We start from the raw sequence: 12,551 nt of genomic DNA, 5'->3' as shown, positions 1-12,551 counted from the left end.
GATAAATACAACACGCGAGCGTATGTACGTATATGTGTGTATATATATATGTATACGTATATATATATATATATATATATATATATATATATATATATATATATATATATATATATATATATATATATATATATATATATATATGTGTGTGTGTGTGTGTGTGTGTGTTTGTGATGTGTGTGTGTGTAGGTATGTGTGTGTGTATGTGTGTATCATGGCCACAGCTTTTGAGTTGAAAAGCATTAAAGAATAAAAGAATACACATGTGTATATGTGTCTTTCCTGTTTGCACAGTCAAAGGAGAAAAAGCGAGTGGGGAGAACGAACGATTTTATTTCCTGTTATACTGCCCGCATTGGAGCATAAAATCCTTCATCAGGCCAGGCTAAATATTACCAAAGACATGGTGATTTTGATGACAGTGACATTATCAACTTGGTAATTATAAAACGTGTGTTTTCGCTAAATACAATGGTGAACAACTCTAAAAGAAATCCTATATCGATCGTAAAATACTTCCATTCCGGTGCAAAAGATTTTAATACCCAAGACCTGTTTTACGAGTATATCCACATAAATAGAAACATCTCCACCATCTCATACAATTTATGCGTATTTTCATTTCAACTTTGTTTTCATTTATTTATATTTCCTTTCTTTCTTTTGGCATTTCCATTAACAATTTTATGACTATATGTCCGTTTATTTTCAGGGAAATGAGTCTCACAGAACAGTAATTGAAAATAACATGAAATTGATCACTGCTGACGATGGCAGTTTCCAGGAACTTCCCTAGCATTGCGCTAAAAAAAAAATCAATCATGTGATTAATCGAAAGGAATCTTTCTTTTATGCTGCTTATCACTCACTTCGATGTTTAATATGTGTTGGTCATGTTGTGATCGATTAAATGTTATATAGTGACTAGTAGCGGTTTCTCTTAAAGATTGTTTCATTCAAATGGTTTGTAATTGAGTTATAAACGGGTTTCCTTACCTGATCGATATTACTGCAACTATTCCAGCATCGCATTACTACAAAGTCTAAATGGATATCTCAATTCTGCAACGTCGAATATTGATGTACCCGAATGAATGCTATTGTTCGGAATTTTGTTCCTTATAGATATGTGCATATATATTCATGTATATACATATATATACATAAAACTTATATGTGTGCATACATGCAATGAGACACACACACGCGCATATATATTTAAATGTGAAGCATAGTCGTTGCATCTTCTCCCCAGATTGATTTATTAATCTAGCTCAAACTTTATTGACTATCCAACATCTTTTACATTCTTTGTGACCTTATAATTTCTATAATCATTGTAGTCAAGCATGGAAATTTGTTTTCTCTTTGAAGCAATCTTCGTTGAATTGAAGATCAACTTCTAATTGGTTATGATTTCAGTCGGATACAAGATACGATATTTTTGTACGTTCGTATTTTATTGCTTCGCATAGATATTCTGAATATTAAATCATAATTACTGTTGTTTTAGGTCAACAAATGTTTTCTTATTCCACGTAATTAGCTAACGCATGAGACATCAATGATATTTTCATCAGGTTATATTGATATTAAATAAATATTATTTACTCAAAAGATATAAAATTATTTTACTACCTTCTTTGCCAACGTGCATCTTGATTACGGTGAATATAAATTTTACGTTCTTATACCAGATCGATTCCATTTTATTTACACGTATAATCCACTTACAATACGAACTCCAAGTATTCATTTTTATTCTTCCAGGGAAATTGTAAAAAAATTTAAAGAATTACTTAACATTAAAGAGCACCTTTCATTGTTTAGTGATTAGTCTTCGGTTCCTTCTACTTTCATATCCTTGACTGTCCGCATTTATTTGAGAGGAGAAGTTGTTCATATAGAAACATATAAGAAAAGTAAAGTAGATGAGATATTTTTCAGACTTCAACGGATACATAATAAGTATGACTAATGATTTTTCCCCCTTGTAATCTATGCACTCGTCGAAATAAAGAAACATAGTTAAATATACTTTTGGATACTATCGTTTGTACAGAAATTACACCTCTCACCACTACATTGAACTGTTATGTTTTCATAACGGAGATCAGCTTCTTTATTTACATCCATGTCTCTCATCCAAAATCATTATACGCATAATATTAAAACACAAATATTTGCAATTACCTGACGATTATTATATTTCTTATCAACTAATATGCTAATATACACCAGTGAATAAACGCAGCAGCACAAATGTATCACAATGTACCCTTTAAAAGACAAAGATTATGTATGCAAACATGTCAAGACAATGGAAAACTACGTCATTCGTAAACTGACATTATCGGAGAATATTTGTAAATAAATAGAACATCTGGAAAAATAAGTTACTTCATTAATATACATATATACACACAGATACACCGATCTGCACATGCAGATGTATGCATATATATATATCTCTAATTACGTATCCATCTCTCTCTCTCTCTCTCTCTCTCTCTCTCTCTCTCTCTCTCTCTATATATATATATATATATATATATATATATATATATATATATATATATATATATATATATATATATATATATATATATATATATCTACACAAAGCATACATACACACATACATACAGACATACACACACATATGCATGTATAAATATACAAACATGCACACATACACACATATTTATACAGGGGAGAGAGATAAATAGATAGATAGACAGATACAAATCGTGGAGGGTGCGCATGATACCGCATTTATCACAACTTAATCTCGCAGCTACTGACAAAACATATTTATGTTTTGTAGTATAAGGAAACACCGACAGACACCTAATTGAGTGATGTACTTGACGATTTAATTCTTCGTAAAACTATTACACATTGGAATTCATGACTCGATTTCTTTGTAAATAGATTTTTTTTGACAAAATGTACAAACATAGATATTGGACGTATTAAGTATTTGGCAGTGAAAAAGAAATTTTGAACTAGATTATTGTATGGTTAAATACGCTAATGCAAATGATTATTTCATTCACATTGCAAAGTCTCTACCGGTGTATTGATACATACATACATGTATATAAATGCATATAAATGTATATCTATCTATCTATCTATCTATCTATCTATCTATCTATCTATCTATTTATATATATATATATATATATATATATATATATATATATATATATATATATATATATATAAATGTATGTATGCATATATATATATATATATATATATATATATATATATATATATATATATATATATATATATATATATATATATATATATATATATATATATATATACATATATATACACACACAGACATACACACATGTGTGTGTTTGAGTGTGTCTGTGCGACCGCGCGTGTGAGTGTGTGCATGTTCGTGTTACTACCAGGGAAATAATCTTCCACTCTCAGCATGGGATGTGATGTTTCGTTTGAAGTGGAAATGAATGAAATTCGAAGAAGAGATTTATGGAAATTTTCTTTTTTGTTTAGGATCTGCTTGCAATGTATACTTCGTGGTAATCATGCGTGCGTAATGCAATTGTCTTTGTTTTAGAAATCGGTTAACTATTATGCCAATTCTTTACCCATATATTATAGATTCTGTTCATCGCTACGTAAGCCCTGACTGAAGATAATTTTTATGCTCTATTTAGTGTGATATTTGCCTTACATAAGTTGGGAATACATAAAGCAACCTGTGAATTTAATTTCTCCTTTCCGAACAAAATAAGCTTTACTGTAGCGTGGTGTTTCGGGGAAATATTAGAGTTACGAACATGATTAATTCAGGCAAACGTCATTGATCTAAATTTCTTGAGTGATCACTAACTTGGAGTGAAGTGTCTTCGCTGTAGCTTGAAAAAGACGATGTGCTTTCCAAGTAAATGCTTAAACAAATCTAGAGATACCCGATTTTACACTTACTAGAAAAAAGTGAACCTATTAAAACTTGTAACGAATGTTATTTACAATTTTATAATTTGCGTTTAGGAAAGGTATAATCTAGAAAAGAATGTCAAGACTACTTATATACCAATACGTACATTGTTTCGTTTAACATGCTCTCTGACTTCCGAATTCCCTCAATTGTAATCCTACAGATTATCTAATGTGGAATGCAGTCGAGAAATAAACCCAGAAATACACCAACGCCGCATGGTGCCCAAGAGCAAGGAGGTATTGGAACGTCTTCCCACAGGTAAAGTGATGAACGCATTACTACTCTACAGAGTCTTCTTGAGGCTGTCGTCGAAGCTGAGAACAGCTGCTTTGAGCAACCCATTATCTCTACCGATAAACTGGGTAATATTTTTGTGATAATAAAAAAAAAAAATGTAAGCCCTCGCAATTTTAGATGATATCCCGTTTCTGAATAAAAGGTTATATAATAATATATATCTCCAATGGGATTTACTTTTTGGGTGATGATTAGCGCCAATGAATTTCTTTCAGGTTGCTGAAACTTTTCCTATCATTATATTGTGCCGGTATAGCATATAGTATATATTTCAAGGTGGTGCTCCAGCATGACTACAGTCTAATTTCCTGAAACAAATAAAAGAAAGATATATACATAAACTTACACTTGCTCCAATTCCATAAGTAGTAACATTTCTGTTACTTCGCCATGACAATTTAATACGTCCAGTATTTGTAGCTTTTGTAATGCTTCATCCAATAATCTTATTCTGTGTAATGTTAGATGGTTCCATATTGACATTGTTAAAATTTACTACTATTTTATTACTAGGTTTATACTTAATATTTCCGTACACCTACCTCTCCCTAGTTCCAAGTTATATTCTGCATAAGATTCTAACATGTTTTCATTCGCGAACTGTTATCATATCGTATAAGGCACGTTAATATCTATTTCATCTTTAATCAATCGTATGTGATTAGAGTTTTCTTTCACTCGCTTCAAGTTTCAATTCGCTCTGCCGATATGGTTCAACCAATCACGAAATCAAGTCCATCGATACAAGAACAAAATGACTTAATCACTATTTTTCCACATCAGTATGGAGTCACCCTAATTTCTATGAAAATGTAAATGCTTGTTCGTATTTGTTTCAGCTTTGGTACTTTTATCTACATTGAAAATTGTCATCCTAATATTGAATCCAGCAGCAAGTTAAGGACACAAAAACTAAATTTCGAAAGAAGAACCTATATCTTAACGATGTATACATACATACATACATACATACATACAATATATATATATATATATATATATATATATATATATATATATATATATATATATATATATATATATAGAGAGAGAGAGAGAGAGAGAGAGAGAGAGAGAAATAGGTATGCATATACACACACAACATGTGTACACACACACACACACACACACCCACACACACACACACACATATATATATATATATGTACATATATTTTATGTGTGTATGTATGTATGTATCATATTTGATTTAACAAAGACTGTCTTTCACATGTGGATGTAGCTCAAATTCTGCATTATTTTGAAAGATAATTTGCATTTTGTATTAATGCGGACATCTTTGAATTATAGCAGTATTATTTATAACAACAAACTATTTACATATGGGTATGCATTATCGGAACGCCACTAATCTCCAGACAACAAACCAATGTTTGCTAAATTCCATTAAGCGAACATATAGAGACATGTGGTCAGAAAATGTTTCTAATTTTCCTTACCGCAAACTATATGACACAAGTGAGTCTGGAAGAATGATAAAACAAAAACGATTTATTAAAATGTTCAAACCTGTACTGAATGGAAATAACAGTAATAACATAAGGACATTTTAATGATGTGGATTTAGAAATATAAACAAGTTACCGAATATCGGTATGCTTGGAAAATCAGGATATTTAAGAGCATGCGCATTGATCAAAAAGGTATTCAAAATTCCAGCTGGTTGGAGCGTTTTAAGATGTACTAAAGTTGTCAAGAACGCAACTGTCAGTTAAACTCATTTGAAACCTGGTGGATTCGTTATGTATGAAAGCACAAATTTTGTTAAAATACCATAACAATAAAAGTTAAAACCAGACTATGTTTTAAATTCATTCAAATTATATACTATTCTATACTCATTCACACAAATTAGAATCCAAATCAATACACACCCATGCAAAGATATATATAAGCAATTACTATTACTTATATATACATATACAAATACATGTTTGTGCATAGAAGTGTACATTCTAAATGGCTAAGTTTATTATCGTATAAGTGTGTGCGTGTTCATAGTATAATCGAAGGATCCGATAAAGTAAGTTTTATAAATCTAAAGCTAAATTCACCACTACAATAATACAATTATGATATTATATATCGTGTAATAGCACGTGTATGCGGTTGGATTACAACACACTGCAGTATCTCATGTTTAACGATGATTCAGGCTGATAGAATATCATATGGTTAAATATGACAGGATTTCTGAGATAATAAATTGAAAGAAAGAGTAATAATGTCAAAAGCAGCAGGTAACATCAGATTTTTGCTTCTCGGAAATATAATTAGTGTGAGAATAATATCTCGTTCAGCTAAACCTTTGAGTAATATTTCAATATTCCGTTAAACACTAAATGATAGTTCAGAAATGAAACATCGAGTCGTAACATCTACTCTGCAGCATCTCATCACATTTGGGAATGGAGATATAAATGATGTAATTCTCATATTTCTCAAGCAGAAATCGTTTACCCAGAACATACAAACTAGTTAAGACAGAAACATGCAGTACAAGACAAACGATTATACAGAACATGCACGCAAACATACATACGTATATATGCTTACATACACACACACACACACATATATATATATATATATATATATATATATATATATATATATATATATATATATATGAGAAATAATGTCAGGCTTGCTTAGGATGGAGGATTGCAAAGAAAAAGCATTGTACAAGCACTTCAGAATGAATGAAATTGATAAAAAAAAAAGGATAAAGAAAAGAATGAATAGACATTTCCACATGGGAGTTGGAGATAAGACAGACAGAGAAAAACATGGCTATAGATGACTAAAAGTGATGTAAAACCGGAAACGGAGGCTCTAATCTGTGCCTCCAAACAGCAAGCACTAAGAATGAATTACATGAAATACAGAATAAACAACATATCAGAAAATGATAAGTGCAGAATCTCTTTTACTCCTTTACTCGTTTACACTTTTACTTGTGTCAGTCATTTTGACTGTGGCCATGCTGTAGCACCGCCTTTAGTGGAACAAATCAACACCAGGACTCATTCTTTCTAAGCCTAGTACTTATTCTATCGGTCTATTTTGCCGAACCGCTAAGCTACGGGGACGTAAACACACCAGAAACGGTTTTCAAGCGATGTTGGAGGGGGGGGCAACCATAGACACACAAACACATACACACATACGCACACACATATATATATACGATGGGCTTCTTTCAGTTTCCATCTACTAAATCCACTCACAAGGTTTTGGTCGGCCCGAGGTTATAGTAGAAGACACTTGCCCAAGGTGCCACGCAGTGGGACTGAACTCGAAACCATGTAGTTTGTAAGCAAGCTCTTTACCACACAGCCACAGACGAAATTGTGAAACCACATGGCATATTGCCAGTCAATGTACACCAGTAGCCCAGAAAGAATATAAGATACGATATAGCAAGGATTGTCCATTGGATAATTTGCAGCAAGTATGGACTTAACGGAGCAAAGATGCTGTACCAATAAAAGACAGGCATCATGGAAAATGATAATGCAAATATCCCATGGGATTTTGTAGTTCAATGCGACCATGAAGTAGAGAATAAAAAAAAAAACAGACATGGTGTTAATTGAGAAAGAAAGAAAACGATGCCGGATCACACAGATAACATGCCCAGTTGACAACATGGCATGTGATAAGGAATACAGAACATTCTGTAGATATTACAGAATATGTAACTGACCCATCAAAATCCGAATTGTGGTTTTATTGCCACGTTGCGCCTCAGCCACCCAAGCCCATCGCACGGCTTTTATTCCCTAGTTTCTTAGAGCACGTGCCCTAGCTCTGACAACGCAACATTCCTTCTTGGTGTTGAAGAATTTGTTCAGAGCCAATCGCGCTGCCAACACGTCGGTCACTATGACACTACTGACTGCCTCTTCTAATTCCCTAACTAGTTCTTCCTCTACTGCATTGTTCGCTATCACTATTTCCCTACTAAATCCTATCGTTTCTACTCTAACCGAATATTTTAGGGAAGCCATTAGTCTTTGACGAGTGCACCATCAATTTTCAATGGATTAACTTACTAATCCGGTCTCTGAAAGCTTGGTGCACTGGGAAAAAAGAGTTTAGCTTCCAGTATCTGGGTGTCTTCCCATGTTTCCTACCTAGGTCGACCATACAGATCACAAATTTGTGGTCCGTGTAGCTGACAACTTCAATTTATGAACAACCTACGCTATCCTCATCTGCTGGGCTAAACAATACTCCGTTCAGAATAGATCTCGCTGATTCAGCGCCATTTGCCCACGTCCACATTGGAGCATTCGGGAAACAAGTCTGAACCTATCAACCAATTGGAAATGTCTAAGCAAGTTTGCGAGGCTTGCACACACCCCTTTTATCAGCTAGCTCAGCCCAATTCACACGTACTTCCCGCTCCAGTCGGTGCGTACACAGCTACTAGTCTAAAGGCACTGTTTTCGTTAACGTTCACGTCTAAGACCACCATTCTAGCTTCCGGGTCTAGTAAGACCGACTGTACCTCGAGATCCAGGCCTTTTCTCATTCCAGGTTGAGTAAGATATGCAAATGAGTCCTAACGCGCGCGTGTCCGAGGTCCTGGTCCTACTGACAACTATTACGTCTAATTTTCGCCACATGAGATCATTGAGGAAACGACCTTGCTTCCATGAAGATTCTAGGTCCCATACATTTATACTGCCCACTCTAAGCAATACCATGTTGGACGATGGGAATGTGTGAAAATAGGAGTGTGGGTCCCAACTCCGTCGTTCTCCTTGGATGTGGGTTTTTACCCCAGCATTTCCTTGTAAAGTCTGATATTGAGAACCTTTTGAAAGTCTCCTTCAAACTGGGGATAACTAGATTCCAAAATGTTGCATTCGCTATGAGTAGCTTTGAATACTTTTATATATGACGGTATATTTGTGGTTGGTGTAACATAATTGGATTCATTAATATCCACGTGTTTCCTGGTGTGTTCTATGAATTCGTAGTAAATTTAAAGTCAACAAAGACAAAAGTTTCGTCATTCCTTTTGTATATGGCACAGAATCTTTGGTGCTTTACAGTAAACAGGTAACACTGCTGGAAGGTTTCCAACATAGATACCTTCACTTCATCATGGGTATCTCTTGAACAGAACATATCAACAAGAATTCCTCTAGCATCCGAACATCCACAGTATGGAAAGCATATTATTGCTCAGACATCTCAGAAGAGCAGGCCACTTCATTAGCATGGACAGATGCGGAATATATTACATGGTCTGCCCAGTGAAGGCAAAAGTGAGAAGCAACGCCCAGGACGAGAGGTAGAAATAATCACCACCAGCTGGAAGGGTGTTGGAGCAGATAGTGTGTTCTGGCGAGAAATCAACCAGATCACTAGAAAATTTTGAGAAAGACAGAGCAAATATGTTGGATTGAAAACGCCAAAAGATAGAAAGAGCCGTTGTCCGAACCCAATTTGACAGAAGCTTACATATTTGGGCCAGATCCTGCCTTAGAAGAACCGGTTTATATTATCATTTGAAGGTCTGTAATTCTTCCTTAGGATCTTCGGGCAAGAACAAATGCCCACATCATCAACTCGCTATGTAATGCGCTGATTGAAAGAAGATAGATTCGCAGCTTTTAGGATACTTGTTCATTGTTGTTCTAGTTAACCGACATTGTGCGAAATAATAATAATGACCAAGATGACAATAATGACGAAGACCACAACAACGGCAATGGTGGCACTGGAAACAATTCTGATGACGACAGCAACAATATGCCTATTCATTGACTCGTTTGAAATCAATATTGACCAGACTAGTTAAACCTTAGAGTTGGCAATTGTATTTTAGTTTGCGATGAGTTAATAAAATTATAAAATTTAGTTCTTCAATAACGTGTAGCACAGCAAGTAAAGTAGAATGTATTTTAGAATGAGTAAAGTTAATGAGCAAATAAACGTGGTATTGTTGCTGGAATTCAAAATCAATGCGCGAAATAAATATCCAAGTACAAGTTTCGATGTAAAACTGTCCGAATTTCTAGAGCACATTTATTCTCCCCAGGAGGATAAGTGCGCATGCTCAATTATGCGTTAATATGTATGCATATTGACATACATATATATGTGCATGTGTGTTTTTGTGTGAATTCATTGAAACGTATACGCATTAAGGTAGTTGTGTCTATACACAGTGGGATTTAGGTAAGATCAATTTATTTTGAGATAAATGTATATGAATGTATGTATATATGTGTGTAAATAGATTCGTATGTACATATATGCATGCGCGTATGTAACTACCCATCTTTGAATCAATCAATCTGTCTATCTATCTATCTATCTATCTATCTATCTATCTATCTATCTATCTATCTATCTATCTAACTAACTATTTATCTCTCTCTCTCTCTTTCTCTGTAAATTTATGCATATATGTGTGTGTCTGTGTGTGTATATTGATGTGTGTGTATGTGTGTGTGTGTGTGTGTGTGTGTGTGTGTGTACATACGAGATGGCCAGTTCTTATCCGTGTGCGTGGTTGATGTTCCTGTCGTATTGCACATAGTAGTAGCATATCACTAATTCTATTTCTGTTTTAACAACTATCTTTATAACTACCCCTGCAGCGGTCAAATATTGACTGTGATGAAATAGAGAGAATTAGTGAAGCATGGATTTTAACAGCCTGAGCAAGATAGCAAGCTATGTACAGAGAGTGAGTGCTTATGTAGAGTGTTAAATATGAAATGTAACAAATAAGGAAGTAGCTATCGAAAAATTTGATCGGGACTATTGTGTGTGCTATGGAATAACATATTTGTGAAATATGTAATTGGACTATGAATGATAGAAGATGTTAGCTTGTCAGCCACATGGCTTAGGATTTAGTCATTTTGTGTGGCACATTGTATACTGTAGCTCAGGGACGATCAAAATCTTTTGACTGGTCCTACAGATGGAAGAAGAAAGTAGCGTGTGCTATGTAGGTATGTATGAATGTATGTACGAATATATGTATATATGCATATATATATATATGTGTGTGTGTGTGTGTGTGTGTGTGTGTGTGTGTGTGCATGTATGTCTATATGTATATATGTATATACATATATATATATATATATATATATATATATATATATATATATATATATATATATATGTATATATATATATATATATATATATATATATATATATATATGTGTGTGTGTGTGTGTGTATGTATGTATGTATATATATATATGTATATATACATGTGTATGTGTTATCCTTTCTTATCCCTCCCATACAAACACACACACATATTTGTGGCAAGATTAACCGGAAATAACCGGAATAATATTTTACTTACTGTGAGCTGACGATAGCTAGATATATAATGATTTTTTTATTGATAATATTTTATTTATATTGCTTGCACTGAGGAGAAAAATGATATATAATTAATTTAATTTAATTTCATTAATTTGATTATTTCTATCAAACATGAATTTGCCTGATTTTAATATCGATGTTTGAAACGATCGTATGTATGAATTCAAAATCTCTTAAATGTTAACATCTTTACTCCATTTTAACACCTGTATTAAGTTTATTACTTGATGGGCCAAACAGTATTCGTGAATCAGTTTAAAAATTAAATATGAATTTCTGGTGTCGATTTGTTCACCTAAACCAACACTTTTAAATGGTGTCCTTATATGGTCATAGTATAACCTAAATAAAACTTAAAATAACCTAATTCTTAAATTATAAAATTTTTCCATGAAATTATGTTTCTGTTCCATTTGTAAATCCTAGTTTCACTGCAGTATTCAAATTTCTACTTGAGCCTCTGCGGTATTACGTGTTCTATAATATGGTATATAGATTTTTTTAAAATTATTTTAGTGTTCCACTCAAATGTCCGTGAGAATATTGGTTCAATGCCATGATAAAACTACGGCTCCATTAAATTCACTGTGAGTGGATAATTTCCGATAAAGCAACGAGATTTGGTTTTCCTTTCTGTTATTTTCAGTTAATGATACCCTTGTTAGATGAAGCTATATTATTGTCACTCCTACGAAGGAATTTAGTATTTGAGGGAGTTTAATGCAGAAGTAATAAAATATAACATAGCTTATGAAGTCAAACGGTATTGCAACAAAGGCATTAATTGTTACATTTCTGAACGCATTCTATTTGGGACGACATATCTACATATTAAAAAAAGAACTTTTCACTTTACAAGATTAAATTAGAT

The sequence above is a fragment of the Octopus bimaculoides genome, chromosome 19 (genome assembly GCF_046866305.1).
Source record: "Octopus bimaculoides isolate indiv1 chromosome 19, ASM4686630v1, whole genome shotgun sequence".
NCBI classification, from domain to species: Eukaryota; Metazoa; Mollusca; class Cephalopoda; order Octopoda; family Octopodidae; genus Octopus; species Octopus bimaculoides.
This window is presented reverse-complemented; position numbering follows the sequence as displayed.